This window comes from Callithrix jacchus, chromosome 6, assembly GCF_049354715.1.
Source record: "Callithrix jacchus isolate 240 chromosome 6, calJac240_pri, whole genome shotgun sequence".
Lineage (NCBI taxonomy): Eukaryota > Metazoa > Chordata > Mammalia > Primates > Cebidae > Callithrix > Callithrix jacchus.
The window spans coordinates 40,500,870-40,517,191 of record NC_133507.1 but is presented as its reverse complement, the minus strand read 5'-3'; the positions used below and the strand labels follow the sequence as shown (position 1 = coordinate 40,517,191).

Genomic DNA, 16,322 nt, shown 5'->3' with positions numbered 1-16,322 from the left:
AGAGAGGAATATGAATGAATTAAAGGAGCTGAAAAACACAATACGAGAACTTCGCGAAGCAAACACAAGTTTCAATAGCCGAATTGACCAAGCAGAAGAAAGAATATCTGAAGTCAAAGACCAACTCAATGAAATAAAACGAGAAACCAAGATTAGAGAAAAAAGCGCAAAAAGGAATGAACAAAGACTCCAAGAAATGTGGGACTATGTGAAAAGACCTAACCTACGTTTGATAGGTGTACCAGAAGGGGACGAAGAGAATGAATCCAAGCTGGAAAATACTCTTCAGGACATCATCCAGGAAAATTTCCCCCACCTAGCAAGACAGGCCAACACTCAATGGCAGGAAATACAGAGAACACCACAAAGATATTCCGCAAGAAGAGCAACCCCAAGGCACATAATTGTCAGATTCAACAGGGTTGAAATAAAGGAGAGAATACTAAGGGCAGCCAGAGAGAAAGGTCGGGTCACCCACAAAGGGAAGCTCATCAGACTCACAGCAGATCTCTCGGCAGAAACACTACAAGCCAGAAGAGAGTGGGGGCCAATATTCAACATTCTTAAAGAAAAGAACTTTCAACCCAGAATTTCATATCCAGCCAAATTGAGCTTCAGAAGTGAAGGAAAAATAAAATCCTTTGCGAACAAGCAAGTACTCAGAGATTTTGTCACCACCAGGCCTGCTTTACAAGAGCTCCTAAAAGAGGCACTACACATAGAAAGCATCAACCAGTACCAGCCATTCCAAAATCACACTGAATGCTAAAGAGCATCAACATAATGAAGAATCTACAACAACGAACAGGCAAAACAGCCTCTTAGCATCAAAATGGCAGTATCAAATTCACACATAACAATATTAACCCTAAATGTAAATGGACTAAACTTACGAATCAAAAGACACAGACTGGCAAATTGGATAAAAATCCAAAACCCATCAGTGTGCTGTATCCAGGAAACCCATCTCACATGCAAGGATACACAAAGGCTCAAAATAAAGGGATGGAGGAAGATTTACCAAGCTAATGGAAAACAAAAAAAAGCAGGAGTTGCAATTCTCATCTCTGATAAAATAGACTTTAAAGCAACAAAGATCAAAAGAGACAAAGAAGGCCATTATATAATGGTAAAAGGATCGATACAACAAGAAGAGCTAACGATCCGAAACATATATGGACCCAATGCAGGAGCTCCCAGATACATAAGGCAAGTTCTTAATTACTTACAAAAGGACTTAGACTCCCACACAATAATAGTGGGAGACTTTAACACTCCACTGTCAATACTAGACAGATCAACCAGACAGAATATCAACAAGGATACCCAGGGTTTGAACTCAGACCTGGAGCAAGCAAACCTGATAGACATTTAGAGAACTCTCCACCCCAAATCCACAGAATACACATTCTTCTCAGCACCACATCACACCTACTCTAAAATTGACCACATAATTGGAAGTAAAGCACTGCTCAACAAATGCAAAACAACTGAAATCATAACAAACAGCCTCTCAGACCATAGTGCAATCAAGTTAGAACTCAGAATTCAGAAACCGACCCAGAACCGCACAGCTTCATGGAAACTGAACAACTGGCTCTTGAATGTTGACTGGGTAAACAACGAAATGAAGACAGAAATAAAGAAGTTCTTCGAAACCAATGAGAACAAAGAAACAACGTGCCAGAACCTCTGGGACACATTTAAAGCAGTCTCTAGAGGAAAGTATATAGCAATAAGTGCTCATATGAGGAGAATGGAGAGATCCAAAATTGACACCCTATCGTCAAAATTGAAAGAGCTAGAGGAGCAAGATCAAAAAAACTCAAAACCCAGCAGAAGACAAGAAATAACTAAGATCAGAGCTGAGCTGAAGGAGATTGAGACACGAAAAACCCTTCAAAAAATCAATAAATCCAAGAGCTGGTTTTTTGAAAAGATCAACAAAATAGACAGACCACTAGCCAGATTGATTAAAATAGAGAGAAAAACCAAATAGATGCAATAAAAAATGATAAAGGGGAAATCACCACAGATTCCACAGAAATTCAAACCATCATCAGAGAATATTACAAACAACTCTATGAACATCAACTAGTAAACCTGGAAGAAAAGGATAAATTCCTGGACAACTGTGTCCTCCCAAGCCTAAACCAGAAGGAAGCTGAAACTATGAATAGACCAATAACAAGGTCTGAAGTTGAGGCAGCAATTAAGAGCCTACCACACAAAAAAAGCCCAGGTCCAGACGGGTTCACAGCCGAATTCTACCAGACACACAAGGAGGAGCTGGTACCATTCCTTCTAAAACTATTTCAAACAATCCAAAAAGAGGGAATCCTTCCCAAATCATTTTATGACAGCAACATCATCCTGATCCCAAAACCCGGCAGAGACCCAACGAGAAAAGAAAACTTCAGGCCAATATCCATGATGAACATAGATGCAAAAATCTTCAATAAAATATTGGCAAGCCAATTGCAACAGCAAATCAAAAAACTTATTCATCATGATCAAGTAGGATTCATCCCCGGGATGCAAGGCTGGTTCAACATACGCAAGTCTATAAACGTAATTCACCACATAAACAGAACCAAACACAAAAACCACATGATTATCTCAATTGACGCAGAGAAGGCATTTGACAAAATTCAACAGCCCTTTATGCTAAAAACCCTCAATAAACTCGGTATCGATGGAACGTATCTCAAAGCAATAAAAGCTATTTACGACAAACCAACAGCCAATATCATACTGAATGGGCAAAAACTGGAAGCATTCCCTTTGAAATCTGGCACTAGACAAGGATGCCCTCTCTCACCACTCCTATTCAATATAGTACTGGAAGTTCTAGCCACAGCAATCAGGCAAGAAAAAGAAATAAAGGGTATTCAAATAGGAAAGGTGGAAGCCAAATTGTCTCTATTTGCAGACGACATGATAGTATACCTAGAAGACCCCATCGCCTCAGCCCAAAAACTTCTGAAACTGATAAGCAACTTCAGCAAAGTCTCAGGATATAAAATCAATGTGCAAAAATCACAAGCATTCATCTACACCAATAACAGAGTTAAAGAAAGCCAAATCAAGAATGAACTGCCATTCGCAATTGCTACAAAAAGAATAAAATACCTCGGAATACAACTCACAAGGAACATAAGAGACCTCTTCAAGGAGAACTACAAACCACTGCTCAACGAAATCAGAGAGGACACAAACAGATGGAGAAACATTCCATGTTCATGGTTAGAAAGAATTAATATCGTGAAAATGGCTATACTGCCCAAAGTAATTTACAGAATCAATGCTATCCCCATCAAGCTACCATTGACTTTCTTCACAGAACTGGAAAAAACCACCTTGAACTTCATATGGAACCAAAAGAGAGCCCGCATAGCCAAGTCAATTCTAAGGAAAAAGAACACAGCGGGGGGCATCACACTACCGGATTTTAAACTATACTACAAGGCTACAGTAATCAAAACAGCATGGTACTGGTACCAAAACAGAGATATAGACCAATGGAACAAAACAGAGGCACCGGAGGCAACACAACATACATACAACTATACAATCTTTGATAAACCTGACAAAAACAAGCAATGGGGAAAGGATTCCATGTTTAACAAATGGTGTTGGGAAAACTGGCTAGCCATGTGCAGAAAGCAGAAACTGGACCCCTTCCTGACACCTTACACTAAAATTAACTCCAGATGGACTAAAGACTTAAACATAAGACCTGGCACCATAAAAACCCTAGGAGGAAATCTAGGCAAAACTATCCAGGACATAGGAGTAGGCAAGGACTTCATGACCAAAACACCAAAAGCATTGGCAACAAAAGCCAAAATAGACAAATGGGACCTAATCAAACTCCATAGCTTCTGCACGGCAAAAGAAACAGTCACTAGAGTGGATCGGCAACCAACAGAATGGGAAAAAATTTTCGCAGTCTACCCATCTGACAAAGGGCTGATATTCAGAATTTACAAAGAACTCAAACAGATTTAAAAGAAAAAAACAAGCCCATTCAAAAGTGGGCAAAGGATATGAACAGACACTTTACGAAAGAAGACATATATGAGGCCAACCATCATATGAAAAAATGCTCATCGTCACTGGTCATCAGAGAGATGCAAATCAAAACCACATTGAGATACCATCTCACGCCACTTAGAATGGCGATCATTAAAAAATCTGGAGACAACAGATGCTGGAGAGGATGTGGAGAAAAAGGAACACTTCTACACAGTTGGTGGGAGTGTAAATTAGTTCAACCATTGTGGAAGACAGTGTGGCGATTCCTCAAGGCCTTAGAAATAGAAATTCCATTTGACCCAGCAATCCCATTACTGGGTACATATCCAAAAGACTATAAATCGTTCTACTATAATGACACATGTACACGAATGTTCATTGCAGCACTGTTTACAATAGCAAAGACCTGGAATCAACCCAAATGCCCATTGATAATAGACTGGATTGGAAAAATGTGGCACATATACACCATGGAATATTATGCAGCAATCAGAAATGATGAGTTTGTGTCATTTGTAGGGACATGGTTGAATCTGGAGAACATCATCCTCAGCAAACTGACACAAGAACAGAAAATGAAACACCGCATATTCTCACTCATAGGTGGGTGATGAAAAATGAGAACACATGGACACAGAAAGGGGAGTACTAAACAGTGGGGTCTATTGGGGGGAAAAGGGGAGGGCCAGTGGGAGGGGGAGGTGGGGAGGGATAGCCTGGGGAGAAATGCCAAATGTGGGTGAAGGGGAGAAGAAAAGCAAAGCACACTGCCATGTGTGTACCTATGCAACTGTATTGCATGCTCTGCTCATGTACCCCAAAACCTAAAATCCAATAAAAAAAAAAAAAAAAGAAAAAGAAAAAAAATAATTTGAGAGGAGCAGAACAAATATTTACGTACAAAGATATGTACTGCTGTTTAATTTACAGTGTGAAAAATATGGAACTTTTAGATAAAACAACAGAAATAACAATAGTTACTATAAATTTCTGAGTTTTTATGTGTTGGGCTGTATGATTAGTGCTGGGTATAGATGATCTCATTTATGTTTAAGTTCACAATGATATGTAGTTAGCATATTTCTAAATTTACCTACTACTGTGTTTAGAATAGGCAAGATTTTTCAATGGAACTCACCTTTTGTCATGTGGGGAAGCTGTGTAACTTGGGAAAATTAGCCATATTTGTGTCTCCAGGAATACTCCCTGATTGTCTTAAGCCAGTCAGTGATTCTGCACCCCTATCAATTGGTTAGCAATGTGCATATCGCTTTATTTGCCCAGATAAGAATAAACAACGAAACTTTTGATTAGGAATTGAGGTAGAAATTATCTTCTCACCTTAGTTCTTAGTTATGTAAAAGGTAAAATAAAAATTGAGAATAGGAAATTTATCAATAAGAAAAAAATTGTGCAAAAGCTAAATGGGCAAAAGCTAATGTTACATAAAAGAAATGCAATATATAAACCAATTTTCATATTATTATTCAATTTTCCTATTGAATTAAAGTAAATTTCTAAAACCCTGATATGTATATACAGTATAGGGAGGTTGGGGTGAGATTTGCATACTTTTTCACTTCTCTGGGAGTATAATATGCCCTATTTTCCAGACAAAGTATTGTAATTATATACACACTTAGATCTGGTAATTTCCATTCTTCTTCATCTCCATAGTCAGATGTTTGGCAATGATTTATATAACAGATAAAAATATATATGTAGAATATATTATTCAATATTTTAAGTATTTCACAAACTTTGCAATCATTTCTTTCTCAAGGCAACACTGTGTTAGATTATATAGTTAACGAGACTAAGGCATATCCTGTCAAGGCAACATAGTTTTGGAATTAGGCTTATAACACTTTCCAGGCCAACTATAGTCGTTTTAGTCAGTATATTACTTTGCTTCAATTCTAATCATCACAGTGTCTCTATATAGTAAAAAATAAATGAAAAAATCTTAAATGTGAAACATTAGAACGAGCAAAAAAGTTATAACATGGCATGTTATGCCAATATTATTTATTTGAAGACTTATTTAATGATATAAGAATGTGATTGCACTATAGTGAAAAAAAGTAGAATATGAAATTGTATATTGTATCAATTTGTATATATTGCTATAAAGGAATACCTGAGGTTGGGTAATTTATAAAGAAAAGTTTATTTGGCTCATGGTTCTACAAGCTATATAAGACACTTGGTGCCAGCATCTGCTTCGGGTGAGGGCTTTAGGCGGTTTAAACTCGTGGCAGAAATTGAGATGAAGCCAGCATGAGCAGAGATGACATGGCAAGACAAGGGGCAAAAGAGAGAGGGGAGGGAGGTGCCAGGCTCTTTTTAACAAACAGCTCTTACAAGGGACTAACAGAAAAAGAACTCACACATTATCAACAGAATCGCACCAAGCCATTCATGAGGGATCTGCCCTGCCCCCATGACCCAAACCTCTCACTAGGTGTTTAACATTGGGGATCATATATCAACATGAGGCTTGGAGAGTGAAATAGCTGAACTATTGTGTATGTGTAGTACAATTTCAGTTTTAGGAAAAGACTAGGTGGAAGGTATCTAAATATTATCTTTTAGTTTATCTTAATATAGATGGTTTCTATTTTCCTTTATAGTTTTCTGATTTTCTAAGTGTTTTGTTCATACACACACACTATAATTGCATAATATATATGTTTTTACTTCCCTCAAACATTGCTGGAATTACCATTCCTTTCTCTAGTCAGATTTATTTTCTACTTCAAAGTCCCGTTGGATTAAAAAAGCTCCTCTACCCTGGTAATAATTTAGCTTTGCTATATAGCATTCATTAAACCAAGTAAATTTTTTAACTGGGGCCAAATGTCACAAGTTTTGATCTATCTCAGTGTCTACACTGTGCTTTCCGTAAGAGGCTCTTAATATTGAGAGATAAGAGTTTTTGAAGAGTTAATCTTAAAAAAGAAAGAAGACTTTACATTAACCTGTTTAGACTGAAAAAGATAATAACCAAATGATTCAAGGAAAGTGATTTGTGATTTCCATTAATTTCAGCAAAAAGAGTGAATTACTTGATAATTATTCTCCTACTTTTTCTAATTAGAAAAATTTTCTGTCATTGAGAGCTTCAAAGCACTGCTGCAATTTTATCATCAAATGCAATGGAAAGCATTGATTGAATTTGATTTTAAATGGATACATTTACAATTTTTATGTGTTCTGAAGATTTTGTTATGTCTCATCCACTATCACTTTTTTCATTACCATACCGAAAGCTAAGGATATGGAACTTAGAATGCATTTGGGAGAATAACAGCTGATATGAATTCTTGGTCCTAAACTGATTTCTCTGGGAATAGAAAAACCCAGGACCAAAACTATCTTTGTCTGGTTCTATTCCTATATAAATTAAATTTTAAAGATCTTTCCAGTTTTACATCTTATAAATATGAATGCCTTGAGTCTATTTTGCATTAGCATCTAACAAATACACACAGATTTCTAAGAAGTAATCTGCTTGTCTCATCCCCTTCCTTTCATGTCTCTTTAGAGCCACATTAGCAACACGATCTTCCTAAAACACATATCTCATTGCACTGCTTCCCTGTTCAATCATACTTCCATCACTTTTAGGGTAAAATGCAAATGTTATAACATGGCAGTCAGGAGCCTTCCTTATGTGGCCTCATCTTATTACTAAAATTTTATATGAAAGAGTTTCCTACGCATATTCTATTTTAAAATCAAATATACTAATAGCTCATCCTTGAAGATGGAGTGTTCGTTCTTATTCCTGCGGCTTTGTTTTTGACGTTTCCTTTACCAGTTGTGGCTTTCCCCACCTTCCCCACTGGACAGCTTCTGTGAAGTGAAGGGTGATGAGTCTTATGTCTTTCAGGAAGACTTTTCTTTAGCACCTAACCTTGCTATAAACGTAGTCCTTATCACATTGATACATGCAAAGGAGTAAACAGACTTAGTTTCCTCTCACTAGTAACTAAACAACTGGGCATTCAGTTCAGTGAATATTGGTTTAATGAACAAACTTACTTATCTAGTTTTATTTTCCTTAGTGTATAGGGATATATGTATGACTATTTGTATGTCATTTCCTCAGTGAGATGACTAGAATACACAGGAAATGATTGCTCCAAGCTGCTTAAGACAATCATTCTAATCTCTCCTTTTTTGCACCTGTTGCTTAGAACATTGGGGTGAAAACATTTGAGGTGTCTTAAAGGCATGCTAAGGCATTTGGACTTGGTCCGTTGGTAATATGACCAAATTCCTTGTTAGAGAAATTATGATTGGCTAGGGATGGATAGGTGGGGAGTGTAAACTGGGAGAGAAAACAAATTGGAGATTGTCATATTAAATAAGATTGGATTTACTTAACTGCATGTAGGTGGTAAGAGAAATAAGAGGGATTAATAATGCCAGATTTCATGTGTGAGCAAGTAGTGGGGATTGTACTAAATACCTACTTAAAGTCGCAAGACAAAAAATAAAAAGTAGGAAAGAAAATCAGGCCCAAGATCTGATTTTAAATATTTTGAATTTAGGAGCCTATAGTGGATTAAAAAAAAAAAAAAAAAAAAAAAACAGAAAAACTCCTAAAATATTTTGCAACTTAGATTAAATACTGTTAAATTCTTGGACTTGGGCAAATAAGAGAATAACGATTTTGAAAATATTTTAAGATCATGATAATGGTGATCTGTATTTCATATGATGACAAGTAGAAATACAACTTGACCTAACTTGTTTGTTTTGCTTGGTTTATTGCATGTGAAATATTTAAACATTTACCTGTTACATTAACAAATTGAAGAATTTAGTCATATTGAAATATTTCTTAAAGGTACTGTTGGGGATAAAGGAAGTTATAGTAAAGAAATAGTTGGCTTTATTTAATTTCATATACATCTTCAAATTGTGTGAAAATGTGTAATAAATGGTGGCAAAACAGTATCAAAATGAGCATTTTATGTTCATACTAAAATTTTAAGAAGCATTTGAATTGGAAATCAGGATTTTATATTTTAAAATAAAAATATGTTCAAAAGAACAACCCCTAAACCAATCTCAGTTTTGCAGGAATATTCAAAGTGTTCTTTCTATGAAAAATATAATTATATCAGACATTGAATAATAGATTCCATTTGAAAAATATGTCATTTCCTGCAAGAAGAAAGACAGAAGTAGGCACAAGTTAGTTCTTATATTTTGATGTGTATATTTTTGTGCTCTTCCTTATTCTGTCACATTGCATAAAATATTATAGTTTCAAAAGTATTTCCTGCATTATGACTGGGTTTCAGTCAATCTAAGATAAAAATAAAGGCCACAGGGATATTAAATTGAATTGACCGTTTCAAGGACAATGTTTTCTTTTATTAAATTTTGGAATTAAAATTATTGAACTGTTTTGTTAACAATTATTTATCTTGATTAAGTTGAATTGACTAAACAAAAATATTTTCTACTGACACAAGAACAGAAAATGAAACACCGCATATTCTCACTCATAGGCGGGTGATGAAAAATGAGAACACATGGACACAGAAAGGGGAGTACTAAACACTGGGGTCTATTGGGGGGAAAAGGGGAGGGCCAGTGGGAGGGGGAGATGGGGAGGGATCGCCTGGGGAGAAATGCCAAATGTGGGTGAAGGGGAGAAGCAAAGCAAAGCAAACTGCCATGTGCGTACCTAACGCAACTGTCTTGCATGCTCTGCTCATGTACCCCAAAACCTAAAATCCAATAAAAAATTAAAAAAAAAAATTTGGAATGAAATGTATTGAATAGTTTTGATCACGATTATTTATCTCGAATTATTTCTCTCTAATTTCTGTTCACAAGATCAATAGTTATCACAAGATAAATAGAAAAACTGTATCATCCTAAAAAGGATCATTCTAAAAAGAACAAATTTTGTTCTTCCGTTCTCTTCTCTCATCTAAAACCAACAAACAAGAAACACATGATCTGATAAATGACTGGAAATCATGACATAGTTTTATAGTTTACCTTTTAGCTATGTGTCATGTTTAAAATTTCCTGTCCAGGATAAACACATATATTTTTAGGGCTGGAAGTATGTGATGATACAACATTTACATTTTGCAGAAAGGTGAAATGAATTGTACCATTCATACATGCTAAGATCCAGTGAATGCTAAGAAAATAACATGATTTAATAAATAACAATGTTTCTGAGTAAACAAACATTATTTTTCACTAAAATTATAAAATATTAATATATGGCCTTAAAATATACTCTGCTAATATTTTAATTCAAAAATCTAAAATTGCTGCCTTCTGTAGTAGATGCTTTTGATGATCAGCCTACAACTTCTCTTTTAGTGCTGTAGCGCAAACTGGCAGAATTTCTAAAGCTTATCCTGAATTTCTTTATCTAAGGGATTCTTTGGCCACAAGAGACCACTTTGCCGACCAAACAGGCTGAAAGTTCCAGGGAATTAATGCCCCTGGGAGCAGCTCTCAGCTAATGACTAGAGGATTGGTGTCTAAATATGCTAGCTCTCATTCTTACAGTGAGTATATCTGAGAGGTATATTACACACTAGATGCCTGATATTCCCCAGTCAGATTAAGCTGTAGTTGCCAATAGTGTTGTAGGTCTGATAATGATCTCTGTTGGTAACAGGTCTTCCACTCCTTGTCTCACTCCTTTCTTTTCATCCCTGCTGGTGTTTCCTGGGATCATCTCCCAGATAAGCTAAGCTTCTCACAGTGAAGTTATTACCTCAGTGTTTGCCTCCACAGCAAACTAAACTGAGATCCTTTCATCCTCTCTAAAGTTCTGTTAGAAAATGAAAAGCTGGGAATGGTGGCTCACACCTTTAATCCACCCAGCACTTTGGGAGGCCCAGGTGGGCAGATTTCCTGATGTCAGGAGTTTGAGACTAGCCTGGCCAACATAGTGAAACCCCCTCTCTACGTAAAAAGGCAAGAATTAGCTGGGCATGATGACATGCACTTGTAGTCCCAGCTACTCCAGAGGCTGAGGCAGAAGAAAACAAATAGAATGAAAAAATAGCTCAACAGGCTTCTGAAGAATATTGTGGCTAAGATGGAAAAAGATGGCTTTCACAATATTCAGATGGCTTAGATTGAAACACAGAGGAAGAGATAAAGTCATATTTGAGATTTGTCTAAGAAAGTCAAGAATATAGATATGGCATCATCAATGTCTGTATCAAGGAGTTTTTATCAATGTTATGGTGGGAAGCAGGGGAAAAGAGTTAGATATGTTTCTCCATTCTTACCCCTCCCTCAGAAAGAGCAGTTCTTTTTAGTGGTTTGGCAAAAGATACTATGCCATTAATTCTTCTGGTACTATTTGAATTTATGTCAGAGGTACAGTCAAAATAACAGAATTAAAGGAAGACATAATTTGTGCTGTTGTAGCTACGCAGAAAGACTCTTTTGTTTTGTTTACTGGAATAAAAATATAAAAGTCTTAACCAATTAATACATCTATTCTGGTTATAGCATGATTATGATTAGAAGGATAAGCTATCTAAATGCCTTGCCATAGCAATCAAAGTAGAATGAAAATGAAAATAAACAAGTGCCTGCTAAAATTCGGTTTTACCTACTTAATCATCATCAACAATGTATGTGCTTGGCTAGTCTAATTAAATAATATGTGAAACAGATAGTTGGGGCTACTTGTTGCTCAAGGGGGAAAGGCATATGTTGTTAAAGAACTATCTCCATGCCTTACTAGTAACATACTTGTGAGTTAAAACATTTAACACGTCATCTAGAAATCTGCTCTTTTTCATTACCTAGGTATCTGTAACAATGTTTTCTAAATATTTACATATTTTATCATTTCTCTATTATTTGATAACTTTCTTAAACATTTGAAAGAAGCATAAATAGAATTTTAAAAGACACACTGAATCTCTAAATTAAAATAAACATAAGTGTAATTATTGATTAATTTTAACTCCAATTATATTTTTATTTTTAGTTATTTGTGATTCCATCTGACATACATAGGAGAGACAGAGATAGAAGAATTCTGATGGCAACTGTATGATAGATGCTATATAAAGTCAAGTGTCCATTTTCCTTCAACTATATTTGAGCGTAACCTGGTAAGAATAAATAATTGCTTATACATTTTCCATTATTTCCAAAAAATACTTGAAGTTATAAAAATGCTTTTATTATATGCTGAATATTTAAAAATATATTCTTATGTTGTAAAAAATAGTAAAATCCATAAAAGTAAAATAAAATTAAAAGCATTAATGAGCCTTTTTTCTGAAGGTAATCTCTGTTACCATTTTGTTCTATATAACTTTATTTTTGTTTTGTTGGATTTTTCTTTTAAGCAAAGTTGCAATAATAGTATTATATTTAGTTCATTTTCATGCTGCTGATAAACACATACTCATGACTGGGAAATTTACAAAAAGAAAGAGGTTGAATGAACTTACAGTTCCACTTGGCTGGGGAGGCCTCATAATTATGGAGGAAGGTAAAAGGCACATCTAACAAGGCAGCAGACAAGAGAAAAGGGCTTCTTGAGACTCTATGAACATACAGAGTCCCTGCTGGGGCAGTGCCTAGTGAGGCCGTGAGAAGGGAGCCACCATCCTCCAGACTCCAGAATGGTAGATCCACCAATGGCTTGCACCCTGCACCTTTGAAAAAGTTCAAAGTTCCACGGATATCTAGGGCAGGAGCAAAATACCACCAATATCTTTGCTAAAACATAGCAAGAGTCACCTTGGCTACAGTTCCCAACAAGTTCCTCAGTCTCCACCTGAGACCACCTGAGCCTGGATGTCACTCTCCATATCATTATCAGCATTTTGGTCAAGGCCATTCCACAAGTCTCTAAGGAGTTCCAAACTTTCCCACATTTTCCTGTCTTCTTCTGAGCCCTCCAAACTGTTCCAACCTCTGCCTGTTAACCCAGTTCCAAAGTTGCTTCTACATTTTTAGGTATCTTTTCAGCAGTGCCCAATTCCTGGTACCAATTTACTGTATTAGTCTGTTTTCACACTGCTGATGAAGACATACCCGAGACTGGGCAATTTACAAAAGAAAGAGGTTTAATGGACTTACAGTTCAATATGGCTGGGGAGACCTCACAATCATGGAGGAAGATGAAGGGCACTTCTCACATGGCAGCAGAAGAGAAAAAAGGGCTTGTGTGGGAAAACTCCCATTTTTAAAACCATCAGATTTCATGAGACCCACTTGCTATCATGAGAACAGCACAGGAAAGACCCAACCCCATGTTTCAACCATCTTGCACAAGGTTCCTTCCATGACATGTGAGAATTGTGGGAGTTACAATTCAAGATGAGATTTGAGTGGGGACATAGCCAAGCCATATCAATTATATATATTCTTTCTTTTATTATTATTGTAACAAATTTGTTTTCTTCTATTCTTTGAGAATATGAATTAGTGTTTTTTTATTTTCTATTATATCTGTTAATATATAACATTTAGAATATTTTTATGTTGTGTGTGTATTTATTATTCAGTGAAAATTCTTATAGATAAATCAATCTAGATATCATTTGGTTTGCATTAGTAGCATTACTAAAATTGTTGTAATTGGCTCAGTGACTATGATCTTTTAAAGGCTTTTTATTGTTATTGCTGAGTTTGCCTTCAGAAGGTGGTAACAAGTTAAAGCTTTCATTAGTTCCTTTTGACAATATTGAATCACTGACTAATGTTTTCTCATTCAGATAATTTTCCTAACAAAACCTAGTTTCCAGCAATCCCATTACTGGGTCTATAACCAAAGGATTATAAATCATTCTATTATAATGACATATGCACATGTGTGTTCATTGTGGCACTGTTTATAATAGCATAGACCTGGAACCAACCCAAATGCCCACTAACAATAGCCTGGACAAGGAAAATGTGGCACACATACACCATGGAATACTATGCATCCATAAAAAAAGGATGAGTTTGTGTCCTTTGTAGGGACATGGATGAATCTGGAAACCATCATTCTCAGCAAACTGACACAAGTACAGAGAATCAAACACCACATCTTCTCACTCATAGGCGGATGTTGAACAATGAGAACACATGGACACAGGGACGGGAGCATCACACACTGGGGTCTGTTGTAGGGGGCTGGGGAGGGAGAGTGGGGAAGGGGAGGTTGGGGAGGGATAACATGGGGAAAAATGCCAGATATAGGTGACAGGGGGATGGAGGCAGCAAGCCACATGGCCATGTATGTACCTACACAACAATCCTGCATGATCTGCACATGTACCCCAGAACCTAAAGTACAAAAAAAAAACCTAGTTTAAGTTGAAAAAATATTGAAAATTAAACTAAAAATTTTAAATTTTGGTTGCAAGCAGTAGCAATTCCTTACTCAAATGTATTCAGCAAATATATTCCCTTACATAACTTAGCCTAGAGGAAAAGTGAATATTAAAAGGCTGGGTGTCGTGGCTCATGCCTGTAACCCCACACTTTGGGAGGCCGAGTTGGTGGATTACCCGAGGTTAGGAGTTCAAGGCAAGCCTGGCCAACATGATGAAACTCTGTCTTTACTAAAAATACAAAAATTAGCTGGGTGTGGTTGCAGGTGCATGTAATCTTAGCTACTTGAAAGGCTGAGGGAGGAGATTCACTTGAACCTGGGAGGTAGGGGTTGCAGTGAGCTGAGATTGCACCACTGCACTGCAGCCTGAGCAACAAGAGTGAGACAATATTTCAACAAAAAAAAAGAAAGAAAGAAAAGTGAATATTATACATGTAAAATCTTCCACATTGTTTAAAACCACACCATTTAGAAATAATATCAAGTATACATTCATTCAACTAATATTTATTGAAAACTTATAATTATCAAGCACTGTGATTAGTAATGGTAGTGAGAGGACGGCAAACATTAGAGAAGGGAAGGCACATAAATAGTTCCTTGTCACTTCTAACTTTCAATAAAATATGGCAAGATAAGAAATACATTTTGGTTCCTTATGTTTAAGTAGGCTGTATGAAGTGCCAAGAAGAAGTAAAATAAAAGGGCAGTTTGTAATGATAACAGTTGTAGCTTGGGAAATGAGAACCACTTTCAGAAAAAAAAGACTACTTGGGTTGTGCTTTTTAAGGTAGAGAGGACACTGGCAGGCAAACATTTAAATGGAGATTCAACTTGGAGCAGAGGTACCAGGCTGGCAAACCACAAGGATGGGATGTTCAGGAAACTGGAAAGAGGGTAGATATAACAGAGTAGTTGGAAATGTGTTTTGTGATTTGGATTTTTATAATTAGGCATTTGTGTTTCATTATTATATCATGAGGAACAATTGCTGGGAAATCAGATAAACCATGCTATCATTTAGGAAGTTTAATTTAGGCCAACCAGATTGGCTCATGGCTGTAATTCCAGTACTTCGGGAGACTGAGGCAGGTGGATAGCTTGAGGCCAAGAGTTCAAGACCATCCTGGACAACATAGTGACACCCCATCTCTTAAAAGACAAAAAAAAGTAGAAAACCTTAGCCAGACATGGTGGTGCACACTTGTAGTTCCAGCTCCTTGAGAGGTTGAGGTGGGAGGATCACTTGAGTGCAGGAGGTCAAGGTTGTAGTGAGCCATGATCACACCATACCCTCCAGTCTGGGTGACAGAGAAAACTGTCTCAAAAAATCTGAAAAAAAAAAAAAAAAAAAAAAAAAAGAAGAAGTTTAATTTAAAAGTGATATGTGTGTTAGACTAATGAAGAGAGAGCAGCCTAAAGGAAGGCAGAAGAGTTTGCAGGCTTTTCCTTTAATTTTGATCACCATTTGCTGAACCCTTGCTACTTGGCAGGCACTAAGCTAGGAACTGTAGGAAAATAAAATGCTTAAGGCATAATCTCTGCCCATGAGGAGTTTAGAATGTAGCCTGCATGACAAACAAATGAATAGAATATACTATGCCAGTGCAATAGAATCATGATCAAGTAAAGACTAATGAGTAATATTGTGTTGGCATGCAGATACTGAGTTATCAGTAGACAAGGTTTCCCCAAAATCATTAAGTCTGATTGAGGTAACCCAAGAAGCAATGTTTCTAAATTTTTAAATAATTTGAGAAGAAACAATCGAAGCTTTGTCTAGGATGAAAAAATGTAAATAAAAAGCAAGGTATGGTTAGATGAGACTTGGTAGTGGTAGAAGCAGTTAAGTGGGGGTTAAGGAAAGGGCCTTTTTGCTTAGGCAAGAGGGGCATGTTGCTGGCATGCATAGAAATGAGGAAGACAAGGGAAA

The 16,322-nt window shown here is 36.5% G+C and overlaps 1 protein-coding gene across 50 annotated transcripts in view; it reads left to right on the top strand.

Moving 5' to 3' along the window:
- The window catches only part of GULP1 (GULP PTB domain containing engulfment adaptor 1), a 320,614-nt gene that overhangs the window by 83,702 nt on the left and 220,590 nt on the right, over window positions 1-16,322 (top strand). For 46 of the 50 annotated variants that reach the window (XM_078327177.1, XM_078327153.1, XM_078327139.1 and 43 more), the window contains one exon: window positions 12,041-12,167. The exons of the other annotated variants lie outside the window; for them this stretch is intronic. The gene's annotated coding sequence lies outside the window, so the exon portion shown is untranslated. The remainder of the gene's footprint in view (window positions 1-12,040; window positions 12,168-16,322) is intronic. 50 annotated transcript variants of the gene reach the window in all.